The following is a 16973-nucleotide window of genomic DNA, read 5'->3' as shown; positions in this document are numbered from 1 at the left end:
CCGCCAAACTGCCTTCCACAGCATTTGTACCAGTTTACATTCCTACCAACAGTGGATAAGTGTGCCTCTTTCTCCACATCCTCTCCAGCACTTGCCGTTTTCTGTTTTATTGATGATGGCCAATCTGGTGGGTGTGAGATGATACATCATTGTGGTTTTGATTTACATTTCTCTAATAGCAGTGAAGTTGAGCATCTTATCATGTGCCTTTTGGCCACTTATATTTCCTCTTCTGAGAAGTGTCTTCATTTCTTTTGCCAATTTTGTAATTGGCTTGTTTGTTTATTTCTTGTTGAGTTGAACAATCTCTCTATATATTCTGGATACTAGACCCTAACCTGCTTTATTGTTTCCAAATATTGTCTCCCATTGTGTGGGCTGTCTTTTTTTTTTTTTACTTTCTTGACAAAAGTGTTTAATTTTGAGGGGTTCCTATCTTTCTATTCCTTTCTTCAATGCTCATGCTTTGGGTGCAAGATCTAGGAAACTGCCTCCTATTATAAGATTTATAAGGTAAATCCCGGACTTCCAGAGAAGATGGTGGCTTAGTAAGACGCGTGGGTCTTAGTTCCTCCTCCAGAACAGCAACTAAAGAAACAGAAACAATACCAAACAGCTCCTGGAGCCACGACAGAGACCAGAAAGACAGCGTACCCCATTCTGGAACAGCTGAACGGGCAGGGAGAATCCGCTGCAGTGAGATACCCGAGGGGTGCGTGTTTTCCCGGCCGGGGCGGCTGGCAACTGGGGTCCCCTCCATGCACGTGGCTCCCCGGTCTGACTGGGAACGTTGGATAGCGGGGCCCTCCCACCATGCTTGGCGTCTCGGGCCAGCTGGGCAATTTGGACCGGCACTCCCCCAAGCCACGGTGGCCGGCGAACCCCCTCCGCGTGGTTTCCTGGGCCGACTGCGAGATTTGGATTGGCAAGTTAAAGGAGCCACAGCATCTTTTACTGGTGGGACCCACAGACAGACAAGCGCCACGAGTGCCACCTACTGGGCAGGAAAAGAAAAACAGAGCCCAGAGATTTCACAGAAAAACCTTTCAACAAGCCGGGTCCCACACCCAGGGAAATCTGATCAAATGCCCAGACACCAGCAGAAAATAATGATGACGCTCGGAAAATTGAAGATATGACCCAGTCAAAGGAACAAACCAATAGTTCAAATGAGATACAGGAGCTGAGACAACTAATGCTGAATATACGAACAGAAATGGAAAAACTCTTCAAAAGCCAAATCAATAAATTGAGGGAGGACATGAAGAAGACATGGGCTGAACATAAAGAAGAAATAGAAAATCTGAAAAAACAAATCACAGAACTTATGGGAGTGAAGGACAAAGAAGAAAAAATGGAAAAAACAATGGATACCGACAATGGTAGATCTAAAGAGACAGAAGCTACAATTAGTGAACTGGAGGATGGAACATCTGAATTCCAAAAAGAAACAGAAACTATAGGGAAAAGAATGGAAAAACTTGAGCAGGGGATCAGGGAACTCAAGGACAATATGAAGCGCACAAATATATGTGTTGTGGGTGTCCCAGAAGGAGAAGAGAAGGGAAAAGGAGGAGAAAAACTAATGGAAGAAATTATCACTGAAAATTTCCCAACTCTTATGAAAGACCTAAAATTACAGATCCAAGAAGTGCAGCGCACCCCAAAGAGATTAGACCCAAATAGGCGTTCTCCAAGACACTTACTAGGTAGAATGTCAGAGGTCAAAGAGAAAGAGAGGATCTTGAAAGCAACAAGAGAAAAACAATCCATCACATACAAGGGAAACCCAATAAGACTATGTGTAGATTTCTCAGCAGAAACCATGGAGGCTAGAAGACAGTGGGATGATATATTTAAATTACTAAAAGAGAAAAACTGCCAACCAAGACTCCTATATCCAGCAAAATTGTCCTTCAAAAATGAGGGAGAAATTAAAACATTCTCAGACAAAAAGTCACTGAGAGAATTTGTGACCAAGAGACCAGCTCTGCAAGAAATACTAAAGGGAGCACTAGAGTCAGATACGAAAAGACAGAAGAGAGAGGTATGGAGTAAAGTGTAGAAAGAAGGAAAATCAGATATGATATATATAATACAAAAGCCAAAATGGTAGAGGAAAATATTATCCAAACAGTAATAACACTAAATGTTAATGGACTGAATTTCCCAATCAAAAGACATAGACTGGCAGAATGGATTATGACCCAGCAATACCACTGCTAGGTATCTACTCAAAGGACTTAAGGGCAAAGACACAGACGGACATTTGCACACCAGTGTTTATAGCAGCATTATCTACAATTGCAAAGAGATGGAAACAGCCAAAATGTCCATCAACAGATGAGTGGCTAAACAAACTGTGGCGTATACCTACGATGGAATATTATGCAGCTTTAAGACAGACTAAACTTATGAAGCATGTAATAACATGGATGGATCTAGAGAACATTATGCTGAGTGAGTCTAGCCAAAAACTAAAGGACAAATACTGTATGGTCCCACTGATGTGAACTGACATTCGAGAATCAGCTTGGAATATATCATTGGTAACAGAGACCAGCAGGAGTTAGAAACAGGGTAAGATAATGGGTAATTGGAGCTGAAGGGATACAGACTGTGCAACAGGACTAGATACAAAAACTCAAAAATGGACAGCACAATAATACCTAAGTATAATATAACTATGTTGGAACACTGAATGAAGCTGCACCTGAAATATAGTTTTTTGTTTGTTTGTTTGTTTGTTTGTATCTTTTGTTTTTGTTTTTTCTTTTTCCTTTTTATATATATATATATTTTTATTAGTATTATTATTTTAATTCTCTTCTCTATATTAACATTCTATATCTTTTTCTGCTGTTTTGCTAGTTCTTGTCCTAAATCGATGCAAATGTACTAAGAAATGATGATCATACATCTATGTGATGATACTAAGAATTACTGAGTGCATGTGTAGAATGGAATGATTTCTAAATGTTGTGTTAATTTCTTTTCTTTTTTTTGATTAATAAAAAAAAATTAAAAAAAAAAGATAAATCCCTACATTTTTTTATAAAAGTTTCATGGTCTTAGATTTAATGTTTAGGTCTTTGATCCATTTTGAGTTAATTTTTGTATAAGGTGTGAGATATGGATCCTCTGTCATTCTTTTTTTTTTGCATAGGCAGGCACCAGGAAGCAAACCCAGGTCTCCGGCATGTCAGGCAAGAATTCAGCCTGCTGAGCCACCATGGCCTGCCCACTCCATCATTCTTTTGCATGTGGATATCCAATTTTCTAGGCACCATTTATTGAATAGATTGTTCTGTCCCAGCTGAGTTGGCCTGACTGCCTTATCAAAGATCAATTGTCCATAGATGAGACGGTCTTTATCTGAACACTCTATTCAATTCCATTGGTCAATATATATATCTATATGCCAGCACCATGCTGTTTTGAACACTGTAGCTTTATAATATGCCTTAAAGTCAGGTAGTGTGAGACCTCTGACTTCATTTTTCTTTCTCAGAATATTTTTAGCTATTCAGGGCAACCTTCCCTTCTAGATAAATTTGGTTATTGGTTTTTCTATTTCTGCAAAGTAAGTTTTTGGGATTTTAATTGGTATTGCATTGAATTTATAAAATCAATTTAGGTAGAACTGACACATTATATTTAGTCTTCCAATCCATGAATACTGTATACCCTTCCATTTATTTAGGTCTTCTGTGATTTCTTTTAGCAATTTCTTGTGCTTTTCTTTGTATAGGTCTTTTGTATCCTTAGTTAAATTTATTCCTAAATATTTTATTCTTTTGGTTGTAATTGTAAATGGAATCTCTCTCTTGATTTCCCCCTCAGACTGCTCTTTAGTAGTGTATAGAAACACTACAGATTTTTGACTGTAGATTGTGTAACCTGCCACTTTGCTGTACTTGTTTATTAGCTCTAGCAGTTTTGCTGTGGATTTTTCAGGGCTGTCCACATACAGTATCAGATCATCTGCAAACAGTGAGAGTTTTACTTTTTCCTTTCCAATTTTGATGCCTTGTATTTCTTTTTCCTGTCTTATTGCTCTGGCTAAAGCTTCCAACACAATATTGAGTGACAATGGGGATAGTGGACATCCTTGTCTTATTCCTAATCATAGGGGGAAAGTTCTCAATTTTCCCCCATTGAGGATGATGTTGTTAGCTGTGGGTTTTTCATATATTCCCTTTATCATGTTGAGGAAATTTCCTTCTATTCCTATCCTTTGAAGTGTTTTCAATAAGAAAGGATGTTGAATTTTGTCAAATGTCTTTTCTGAGTCAATCAAGATGATCATGTGGCTTTTCTGTTTTGGTTTGTTTATATGGTGTATTACATTAATTGATTTTCTTCTGAATAATCCCTGCATACCTGGGATGAATCCTACTTGGTCATAGTGTATAATTTTTTTAATGTGCTGCTGGATTCGATTTGCAAGAATTTTGTTGAGGATTTTTGCATCTATATTCATTAGAGAGATTGGTCTGTAATTTTCTTTTCTTGTACTATCTTTTGTCTGGCTTTGGTATGAGGATGATGTTGGCTTCATAGAACGAGCAAGGCAGCCTTCTCTCCTCTTCAATTTTTTTGAAGAGTTTGAGCAGGATTGGTACTAATTCTTTCTTGAGTGTTTGGTAGAATTCACATGTGAAGCCATCTAGTCCTGGACTTCTCTCTTTTGGGAGCTTCTTGATGACGAATTCAATTTCTTTTCCTGTGATTGGTTTGTTGAGGTCAACTATTTCTTCTCGCATCAATGTTGGTTGTTCATGCCTTTCTAGGAAATTGTCCATTTCATCTAATAACATAAAGTTGTTCATAGTATCCTCTCATTACCTCCTTTATTTCTATGTGGTCAGTGGTTATGTCTCCACTTCCATTTCTGATTTTATTTATTTGCATCCTCTCTCTTCTTCTTTTTGTCCACCTCACTAAGGGTCCATCAATCTTATTGAATTTCTCATAGAACCAACTTCTGGTTTTGTTGATTTTCTTGATTGTTTTCATGTTCTCAATTTCATTCATTTCTTCTCTAGTCTTCATTATTTTTTCCCTTTTGCTTGCTTTGGGGTTAGTTTGCTGTTCTTTCCCTAGTTCTTCCAAGCGAACAGTTAATTCCTCAATGTTTGCTCTTTCTACTTTTTTGATATAGGCATTTAGGGCAATAAATTTCCCTTTTAGCACTGCCTTTGCTGCACCCCATAAGTTCTGATATGTCGTGTTTTCATTTTTTTTCATTTGCCTCAAGAAATTTATTGATTTCTCTTGTAACTTCTTCCTTGACCCACTGATTGTTTAAAAGTGTGTAGTTGAGCCTTCATATATTTGAGAATTTTCTGGCCCTCTGCCTATTATTGATTTCCAACTTCATTCCTTTATGATCTGAGAAAGTGTTTTGTATGATTTCAATTTTTAAAAATTTATTGAGACTTCCTTTGTGACCCAGCATATGGTCAATCCTTGAGAATGATTCATGAGCACTTGAGAAAAAGGTGTATCCTGCTGTTGCGGGATGTAATGTTCTATAAATGTCTGTGAAGTCTAGTTCATTTATTGTATTATTCAAGTTCTCTGTTTCTTTATTGTTCCTCCATCTAGATGTTCTGTTCATGGATAAGAGCAGGGAATTAAGTCTCAAACTATTATGGTAGATGTGTCTGTTTCTCTTTTCAGTGTTTGCCTCGTGTATTTTGGAACACTCTGGCTTGGTGCATAAATGTTTATGATCATTATGTCTTCTTATTGAATTGGTCCTTTAACTACTACATAATGCCCTTCTTTATCTCTTATAATTATTTTACATTTGAAGTCTAATTTGTTGGATATTAGAATAGCTATTCCTTCTCTCTTCTGATTGTTGTTTGTATGAAGCATCTTTTCCAAACCTGTCACTTTCAACCTGTGTTTATCCTTGGGTCTAAAATGTGTCTCCTGTAGACAGCATATAGATGGGTCCTGTTTTTTAAGCAATTCTATGTCTTCTGATTGGGGAGTTTAATCCATTAACATTTAATGTTATTACTGTAAGGGCAGTACTTTCTTCTACTATTTTGCCTTTTGGATTTTATATTTCAAATCTATTTTTTCTTCTTTTTATCTTTACTGGTAGTCTTCATTCTACACTGTTCTCCACACCTCTCTCTCTCTCCTGTCTTTTCTTATCTGTCTCTAGTACTCCCTTTAGTATTTCTTGCAGAGTTGTTCTCATGGTCACAAATTTTGCCATGATTTTTTGTCTGAAAATGTTTTAATTTCCCCCTCATTTTTAGACGACAATTTCACTGAATATAGAATTCTTGGTTGGTAGCTTTTCTCGTTTAGTATCTTAAATATATCATACCACTGTCTTCTTGCCTCCATGGTTTCTACAGAGAAATCTACAGATAGCATTATTGGGCTTCCCTTGTCTGTGATGGATTGCTTTTCTCTTGCTGCTTTCAAAATTCTCTCTGTCTCTTTGACATCTGACAATTGATTAGTAAGTGTCTTGGAGTACATCTATTTGTATTTATTCTGTTTGAAGTACGCTGCACTTCTTGAATCTGTCATTGTAAGTCTTTCATAAGAGTTGGGAAATTTTCAGTGATAATTTCCTCCATTAGATTTTCTCCTCCTTAACCCTTCTCTTCTTCTTCTTGGATACCCACAATGTATATTCATGCATTTCATGTTCATTCAATTCCATGAGTCCCTGTTTATATTTTTCCATTCTTTTCCCTATATTTTCTTTCGCTTGTCAGATTTCAGATGTCTTGTTCTCCGGTTCACTAGCCTTATCTTCTGCCTGTTGAAATCTAACATTGTAGGTTTCCATTGTTTTTTCATCTCTTTTACTGTGCCTTTCATTCCCATAAGTTCTGTGATTTTTTTTTCAGACTTTTCAGATTTTCAACTTTCTTCTTTTTGTTTGTCCCTTGCTTTCTTTATATCCTCCCTCAATTCACTAATTTGACTTTTGATGAGGTTTTCCATGTCTGTTCGAACAATCTGAATGAATTGTTTCAACTCCTGTATCTCATTTGAAATGTTGGTTTGTTCCCTTGACTGGGCCATATCTTCAATTTTCCTAGTATGACTTGTTATTTTTTGCTGGCATCTAGGCATTTAATTTCCTTAATTAGTTTATTCTGAAGATTGTTTTCACTTTTTTTTTACCTGGGGTTTTATTGCTGGATGACTTTGTTGTCTATCTGTTCTTTGACATTCAGTTCAGCTTATCTTAGGTTTTGTTTAACAGATCAGAATTTTTCAGCTGTTATTTCTTGTTTCTTGCCCTGCCTGTATGGTGTCTTATTTTTCCCTAGATTTTCCCAGACTAAACTGGCCTTCTTTCAGGAGGAAAGAGTCACCTGCATCAGTTTTCCCTGAGGGTGAGACTAAGCAGGTTGGAAGACTTATCTCTGAAGCCTCTAGACTCTGTTTTTCCTATCCTGCCTAGTATGTGGTGATAGTCTGCCTGTGGACACCAACAGCATAAGGTGATGTGGTACCTTTAACTTCATCAGAGTCTCCCTGTTGGGGGTGTGTTTGAGACAGAGGAGAGGTTGTAGGCTGGTTTTAATTGCTTCAGTTTTCCAGACCCTTGGGTCTGAATTACTTGAGGGAGGGATTCTACCTGAGCTGGGCCCCACCCCTTTCCTGGGGAAGGCACAGCCTCCAGATAAGGTCTCAGACAAACTTAATTCCATCCTTGCCTGGGGCAGATAGAACCTGAGAAGCAGTTCTGGGTGGGATCACAGCAGGTCCAGCTTGTCCAGACTGGTGCATGCTGTGTGTCTGGTCACTGACGTGGCCCCATAAATTGATCTGTACTGTTCCTGGCTATTTAATAGCTTCTCTGGAGGACAAACTAAATCCCACACCTCACTAAGCCACCATCTTGGCTCCCCCTGCTACTTATTTTTAATTCCATGCTCTGGCTACTATAGTGACATCTACCATCCTTATATCTTTAAATTCATTGGGACACTTTTACCATGCTGTGTAAAAAACATACCCTCTAACCCCATCTCTCCTGCATAGAGTATTTACTATCCCTGAACATTATTGTGGCTAAATACAGATACGGAAGGGCCATAAAGTTCTTTGATATAACACATGAAGAAGATGGAAAGACTTTCAGACATAAAACATTTGATTTCTCCCTGCTGTCTGGAGACAGGAGGGCCACACCTTCTCTAGCAATCTATTTAATTTTTAATGGCCAAAGAAAAGAATAGGAATTTTAAGAGTCTTTTATGTTTGGACTTTTTAAAATTGGAATACATGTCAACTTATACAACTTTTTTTCCTCTCTCTCAGGAATGTTTTATGAATTTGTTTTTGAGGGGAGTTAATGCAATAATGGCTATATTGCACTAGTAGTCATTCCTATCATCTTTCATGCTGCCAGAAAAGCAGCACATCCTTTCAAGCCCAGGAAGTAAAAACTTAAGATGGGTAAAATATGATTAAATTTTCCATTATGAAATTTTTCTAAAACTTGAAGACATGTCTTTATGCTTATATTAAGTGTCACAGGATTTAGAAAATAATGTCTTCACAGCCTTTATTGTAAATTTCATAAAAACAAAACTTTGAGAAATTATTGAACCATTCATTTATATCAAAGAAAAATATTTAGTTTTTCAAATATTATTCTTAAACTGTTCTAATCCATTCCCCACACAGAAGCAATAATTAAATTAAAAGCTATGTTGGAAAAACATGGTTGAAACTAAATATAAAACCACTACTTCAGACATCTAGAATGACTGGATAAATTAATAACAACAACATAAAGAATATAAATTTCCAGTTGTCAGAGTTGGAGAAAAAAAATAGAAAACCAGAGTAATAAGAGATGAACTGATATGTTACAGATGGCTTAAGAAATAGAAAGTATCTGACCAGCGCCCAGAAGAGAAGACAGGGTCTTTAATACTTATAAGGCAGGAATTGTAACTGAGACACTTATACTAAGATGAGACACTTTGATTGCTGTACCCTCAGTAAAACAAAGCCATCCATATTTTGGGAAGTTGTTAGGCTGCTTGAGTCCTGGGTAGAAAAATAAGTCTCCTGAGAGAAATATAATCATATGACTATGTCTTACATGAATGAGAGTACATTTATACTAAATTATTCATGATGCCTTACAGACAAAAGGAAACATAAAATTGTTTTTGATCCAATGAGAACCTTGGGGCATCTGACAGAAACATAAGCAAAACCAGTATGAAGTGTCTCTCACAAACTAACTCTTGGGATATTTCCATGCCAGAAAACAAGCTCTACTTCACATAAAGCAATAAGAAGATTGTGGACGGAAAAAAGTATCCTCTTATAGCAAGCAGACCCAACACAAAGGAGGCTTATATCTTAGAAACACCAAAATGGATAAACAATACATAAAAGACTATAAAATAACTATGTTTAAATGGATTAGAGATATAAGATAAAGAATTAAAATTTTAAGAAAGGATAATAGAAACTACTGACAAATAATATAATGATTTAAGATAGAATTAGAATTTCCTCAACCAAAATCAAATATAGCCATTGACATTAAAATATTACTGAATGATATAAAAGGCACATACATACAGTCACACTCTCACACACATATATAAATCTCTCTCCTATCTATAGTGTGTGTGTGTATATATATATATATATATATAGAGAGAGAGAGAGAGAGAGAGAGAGATTTGTTAAAATTTAAAATAGATTTTAGGAAATGACACAGAGTTTATCCCAATGAATGAAACAAAATTTTGGTTCTTTGAAACGATTAAAAAAATTGACAAACCTTTCACTATACTGACTAAGAAAAAGAAAGAAGTCTCAAATGACAAAAAACAAGAATTAAAGAGGGAATATCAGTATTTTCCTCACAGAAATCATAAAGATTATGAGAGAAAATGATGATCGACTCTATGTCATCTAAATAGAAAACCTAGATTAAATGGAAAAAATTCCTAGGAAGAAAGAAATGACTGAAAATGAGTAATGAAGAAATAGAACATCTTAATAATCCTAAAACATTGAAAGAAAAGAAAATGGTAATAATTTCCCATACAGAAAATCCCAGTGTCAGAGTCGCTGGTGAATTATACCAAATTAAAAAACCAAAACAAAACAGTTCATACCAATCCTTCACAAATTCTTACAAAAATTAGAAGAGGAGGGAACTCATTCTATGAGGCCAATATTACCCTCATACAAAATACCAGGCAATAACATAATAAAAAAAACAAAGAAAACACTAATCTATAGACCAACATCTCTTATTAATACAGATGTAAGAATTTTCAACCAAATGCTAGTCAACCAAATCTGGCAACATATAAAAAAGATTATAATTAATGGCCAAATGGGTTTTATTCAAGAAATATAAGGTTGGTTTAACATCTAAGTATCATTCGATGTAATATATTATTTGCAGAGAATATAAAGGATTAAAGCCACATAATCATCTCTATACATGCAGAAATAAGATTTGGCAAAATCCTTTCATGATAAAAACACTCATCAAAATAGGAATAGAAAGGAAGTACCTCAACCTGATAAAGGGCATTTGTTGCAAAGCACAGGGTTAAAATCAAACCTATCCATCTGTTTCCATTTTGTTTATAGTAGCTTTCATGCTATAATAGCAGGATACTATGATAGGGAGAAATATGTTCTCCAAGTCTAAAACATTTACTATCAAGGTCTTTAAGAAACAGTTTTATGTGCTGTGATTTAAAGGAAAAGATGGTCATAATGAATGAAAAGATGGAGGAATCTCACCTGAAAAATGTGAATCAAATGGAAATTATAGAAAACAATTTCTCAATATAGGAAATGAAAAGGTCACTGGATGGAATTAAAGGGAGAATAGAGATAGAAAAAAGTGTCAGTGAACCTGAAGACAGGTCAGCAGAAACCAAATCTGAATAAAAGAAAGAGAAATGAAAGAAAATGACTAAACATAGCTTCAGTGACCCGTAAAACAATGTCAAGAAGTCTGATGTCCACGTAATTGAAGTTCCATTGAAAGAGGAAACAGAGATAATGGGTCAGAAGAAAAATATGAATAAATAATGGTCGAAATTTTCTTAAGTGTTTTAAAATAAAACAATAACATTAATTTACCAAGCCAAAAAACTCAGCAAACCCCAGGCAGATAAATGTAACAGGCCCATCATATCTAAACTGCTCAAGACAAAAGATGAACAGAAAAATTCAAAAGTAGCTAGCAAACAGAGCATGTTACATTCAGCAAAGCAATGATACAAATGATGTCAGACTCCTTAGTATAAAGAGCTTTGTCCAGAAGATAATAGTATACAATATTTAAGGTGCTGATGAAAACTATCAACCTGGGGGAGGGCGATGCAAGGAGAATTCAGTGGTAGAATTCTCATCTGTCACGGGGGAGACCCAAGTTTGATTCCCAGCCTGTGTATTTCCCCACCACACAGTGTGAACACCCACACACACAAATCAACAAATGGTGCTGCAATAACAGTGTAGTCACATGAAAAAAGAAAGAAATGTGACCTCTACCACACAGCATACAAAAAAAAACTATCAACTTAGAGTTTTATATCCAACAAAATGAAAATGAGGGCAAAATAAAGACTGTTTCTCATAAATGAATCTAAGAAAATTTTTGACCAACACACTCACACAATATGAAATAGTAAAAGAAGTTCTCAAGGATGAAAAGAAAATGTCACTCTATGACACTAAGATATACAGAAAGGAAGAGCACAAGAAATGATAAACATATAAGTAAATATCAAACAGTATATTTTAATATCTTTAAAAGACAAATGACCATTTAAGGCAAAATATAATATTGGTAGTGTTGGGAATTGAGTCATGTCCCTGACAAAAGGCATATTCAGGCCCAACCCCTGAACACGTGGATGTGAAGCCATTTTTGTAAATAGGACCTTGGAAGATTTTACTAGTTAAGGTGTGCTCAAAGTGAATGAGGGTGGGCTTTAATCCAATATGATGAAAGTCCTTGTCTACAGAAGAAAATGTATTCAGAAGGAGAAGCTATAAGAAGCAAGAAACTGGAAGTCAATAGAATCCAGCAGCAAAAGAAGATGTCACCAAATACATTGTCAGGTAACAGAAGAGCCATGTACCAAGGGTCACAGGCAGTCAGCCCCAGAATTCCATAGTCTTCTGGGAGAAAGCCTCACTTTGCTGATGCCTTAATTGGACTTCTCACAACCAAGAACCAATAACATCCCCTTGTTTAAGCTACCTATTGTGTGGTATTTGTTTTAGCAGATAATAATTAAAAACAGCTAGGAATAAAATATACAGCAATGTAAAAAAACATTATAAAAGAATCTAAAAGATGGGGGAGTCAGGAAATATAATTACACACTACTACAATATTCCTAGTGGGAGTTAGAGGGATGACAGCAATTCTAAGTAGACTATGATAAGTTCAGGATGAATACTGCAATCACTAGAGCAACCACTAAAACAAAAATCCACAGAAATATATTTTAAAAGCCCACATAAGAACAAAGATAAAGTATTGAAAGCATTCAGTTAATGCAAAAGGGAGAAGGAAAGGAGAAATAGAACACCAAAAGACAGGTGTGATAAATAGAAAGGTGGTGAATTTAAATAAACTATAATGGTCTGGAGTTGTATGTACCCCGGAAAAACATGTTCTTAGCTTAAACCAGTTTTGTGAGTGTGAAACCCTAGTAAGTAGGACTTTATGAAGAGGTTACTTCAGTTAAGGTTTGTCCTACCTCAATAAAGATGGGTCTTCATCCTATTACTGGAATTCTAAGCAGGATGAAATTCAGGCATATGGAGGGAAAGCCACAAGTGAAGCAGCCAGAAGCTGAACATCAACAGAATCTGGAAGAGAAAAGAAGGGTCAGGAGAGGCTGTCAAGTATATTACCATGTGTGCCAGTTTGAAAGAATGTATGTACCCTAGAAAAACCATGCTTTAATCTTAATCACATTTTGTAAAGCCAGCTGTTTCTTCTAATCCCTATTAGGTACTGAATGTTGGAAAATTTAATTAGATTATCTCCCTGGAGATGTGACTCCATCAAGAATGGTTGTTAAACTGGGTTAGGTGGAGACACGTCTCCACCCATTCTAGGCGGGTCTGGATTAGTTTACTGAACTCCTATGAAAGAGGAAACATTTTGTAGAAAGTGGGAGATTCAGAGAGAGCAGAGAAGAACAACAGAGCCATGAGAAAGCCATAACAGAGAACAAGAAGCACAAAGTCCATCAGTCAGCAACTTTTGAAGATGAAGAAGGAAAATACCTCCTGGAGAGTTGGAGAGAAAGCTAGCAGATGATGTGGTGTTCACCATGTGCCCTTCCAGCCAAGAGAGAAATGCTGACCATGTTCATGTGCCTTTCCTCTTGAGAGAGAAGCCATGAACTTCATCGGCCTTCTTGAACAAAGGTATCTTTCCCTGGATGCCTTAGATTGGACATTTCTATAGACTTGCTTTAATTGGGACATTTTGTTGGCCTTAGAACTGTAAACTAGCAACTTGTTAGATGCCCCTTTTTAAAAGCCATTCCATTTCTGGTATACTGCATTCCAGCAGCTAGCAAACTAGAACACCATGTGACAGAGGAAAGGACCAAGGATCATCACCAGCCAACCCCAGGATACCATGGTCTTCAAAAAGAAAGCATCATCTTGATTATGCCTGGATTTGAACTTTTTTCCAACCTCAAAACTATGAGTCAATAAATTCCCACTGTTTAAGTCAACTTACTACATGGTATTTGTTTGAGCAGCCAAGGAACTAAAACTTCAACCATGTTCATAATTAAATAAAAGAAAATGGATATTCCAATCTTAATAAAAGACCAAAAATTCAGACTAGACCAAAAGGCAAAAGCAGAATATATATGGTCTACTGCAAATTGACTTCACATATAAAGACACAGGTGGACTGAAAGTAAAAGGCTGAAATAAGTTATATCATATAAAGTGTACATGTATGACAATTTCAAGAAAGATATATTTCTAAAGGTAAAGAGGAAATTTCATAATGACAAAAGTGTCAGACATTAGTAAAAAAAGACATAAATGTAAATGTGAATAGACCTAGTACTCAGAGCTTCAAAATATAGAAAGCATAACTACTTAACTAAATGGAGAGACATGGCAACAGTCTTAAAAATTTAAAAACCTGTATCTCACAAATTGATTAAAAAATAGATGAAAATTATCATCAAGTATATAGAAAAAATAAAAAGCATTTATCAAATAATTTGACCCAATTGATATTTACAGAACATTACAGCAGAAAACTGAGAAACGCTCATCCTTTTCAAGTCAAATGAAATGCTCACCTTCATAAGGGCAAAAGATGGGCCATGAAATACCTCCCGATAATTTTCAAAGACTTAACTCTTAAAAATATATTCTCTCATCAAAACAAAATTAAATTAGAGGAGATGTGGAGCAAGATGGCAAAACAGGGAGGTGTGGAATTTTGTTCATCCTCTACAGCAGCTAGTAATTAGCTAAGAACTGTCTGGAATAACTGTGTGGGTGACATCTGTGACTGGATGCACATAGTACATCAGTCTGGAACAGGTGAAAGAGCTCAGTTCACATCACAGAATTGCGAGAAAAGTCCCCAAGATCCTGAGACTGATGCCCCTACCCCACTGGCACAATAGGCTCAGTTGGAAGCATGTCCCTGTGGGAAAAAGAGGGAGCATGAGAGAGCAGACCAGCCAAGCTCCAACTGTGGTTTTAATTAACAAATTTGATCTGCTGAATACAAGCTCCAAGCACAGATAAACTGAGATGAAGCAGGAAAGAAATCCTGAAGGTTTTTTCCTGGCAGACAAGAGATGGGGCTGATGGGAAAAAAAGAAAACCAAAAACCAAGACTTTTGGAGTCAGCCTAGCTCAGAATACTGAAAAAGGGCTGTACACCAAAGCATATAGAGCCAGGTACCAACTCTGGCTCTTGACAGTTGAATTTTGGGGCCTGAGGACCAGCTCGGAAAAGGGATTAAAAAAAAACTCTTCTAAGTAGCTCATTAGAGAAAGCCTCAGACATTTTCAGTTGTCAGCCCTGATTCAGGCAAGAGCAGAGTTAAGATAAGTCTGGAGTCAAAGTAACATGTTAAGTGAAGGAATTAATTCCCTAAAAGACTTTTCATTCCCAGGAAAAGGAGGGTGGAGCCCAGATCAAGTGTTGGCCCTCAATCAGAGAATTTAGACCCCAGGGGATAGGCCCTAAGCCCACCTTCTACATTAGCCTCTGTCTCAGTGAAACAGCTGGTAGCTACAGGATCAGTTTAGAATGAAAGGCCCCACACAACTTTATACCAGTGAAGAGCTGACAAACACCACCTGCTGGGAAGGATAGGAAAAGCTCAGAGTCTAGAGGCTTCACAGGAACCTCTAACAATTTGCTGGGTCTCATCCCCAGAAAACTTAATACTGATTACATGCTCCTCCGGAGACCTGGGCCTGTTTGTCTGGGAAGATCTGACTGGTATCGATGATACCTGGTGAGACTATCCCAAAGCAACAGAAAGGTTCTATTTAGCAGGGCAAGAATCAGTAAAGCAAAAGCTGAACAATTCTTAACAGTTAAATAGAAGCTATACCATAGGTCTAGAATAAACTGAACACTAAAAAACCAGACAGAAAACAAAGCCAACCAATAAGAAAAGCCTAGGTAAAAGAATGAAAATGATCTCTAGAATAAACTAATTAAGGAAATCAGATGCTGAGACACCAACGAAAAATACGAGTCATACTAGCAAAAATGAAGATATGGCCCAGTCAAAGGAACAAGCTAACATTCAAATGAGATACAGGAGTTGAAACAATGAATACATGTTCAATAAACATACTAAATCAAGTAAAAAATATCAAATCAATGAGTTGAGGGAATATATGGCAGAAGATATGAAGAATATAAAGATATTGGGTGACCATAAAGTAGAACTCAAAAGCTTGAAAAAGCAAATGGCAGAATTTATGAGAATAAAAAGGCACAACTGAAGAGATGAAAAACACAATGGAGACGTGCAAAAGCAGAATTGAAGAGGTAGAAGAAAGGATCAGTGAACCCGAGGACAGGACATCTGAAATCCTACACACAAAAGGACAGGGAACAGAATGGAAAAATATGAGCCAGATTTCAGGGAATTGAATGGCAACATGATGCCTATGAATATATGTGTTATGGGTGTCCCAGAAACAGAAGAGAAGGAAAAAGGGGCAGAAAGAATAATGGGGGAAATAATCACTAAAAATTACCTATCTCTTATGAAAGACATAAAAGTACAGTGCCAGAAGTGCATTGTTCCCCAAACAGAATAGATCCTAATAAACCTACTAAAAGACATTAATCAGATTGTCAAAGACAAAGAGAAAATTCTGAAAGCAGCAAGAGAAAAGTGATCCAACACATACATATAACGGAAGCTCAATAAGACTATGTGTGGATTTCTCAGCAGAAACTATGGAGAAAAGAAGGAATTGGTATGATATATTTAAGATATTGAAAGAAAAAAACTTCCAACAAAGAATTCTATGCCCAATAAAACTGTCCTTCAAAAAATGAGGGAGAGTTTAAAATATTCTCAGACAAACAAAGACACTGAGTTTGTGATGAAGAGACTGGCTCTACAAGATATACTAAAGGGAGCACTACAGGCAGATAGGAAATTATTAACAGGCTGAAGGCTGGAAAATTCACAAATATATGGAGACTAAACAACACACTCTTAAGCAAGGAGTGAGTAAAAGAAGAAACTATAAGAGAAATGAATAAATATCTTGAGGCCAATGAAAGTGAAAACACAACATATCAAAACTTATGGGATGCAGCAAAGGCGGTGCTGAAAGGGAAATTTATTGCCTTAAAAGCCTATATTTAAAAAGAAAAGAGAGCACAAATCATGGAATTAATTGTTCATTTGAGGAACTAGAAAAATAACAACAAA

At 36.4% G+C, this 16973-nt stretch overlaps 1 protein-coding gene across 1 annotated transcript in view; it reads right to left on the bottom strand.

Moving 5' to 3' along the window:
- The window catches only part of CHRM3 (cholinergic receptor muscarinic 3), an 887892-nt gene that overhangs the window by 760429 nt on the left and 110490 nt on the right, over positions 1–16973 (bottom strand). Inside the window, exon 3 of the mRNA XM_077168441.1 lies at positions 12765–12876. The gene's annotated coding sequence lies outside the window, so the exon portion shown is untranslated. The remainder of the gene's footprint in view (positions 1–12764; positions 12877–16973) is intronic.

This window comes from Tamandua tetradactyla, chromosome 7 (assembly GCF_023851605.1).
Source record: "Tamandua tetradactyla isolate mTamTet1 chromosome 7, mTamTet1.pri, whole genome shotgun sequence".
Classification (NCBI taxonomy): domain Eukaryota; kingdom Metazoa; phylum Chordata; class Mammalia; order Pilosa; family Myrmecophagidae; genus Tamandua; species Tamandua tetradactyla.
Note: the sequence above shows the minus strand (reverse complement) of the source record. Positions and strands in the feature narration are given on the sequence as shown.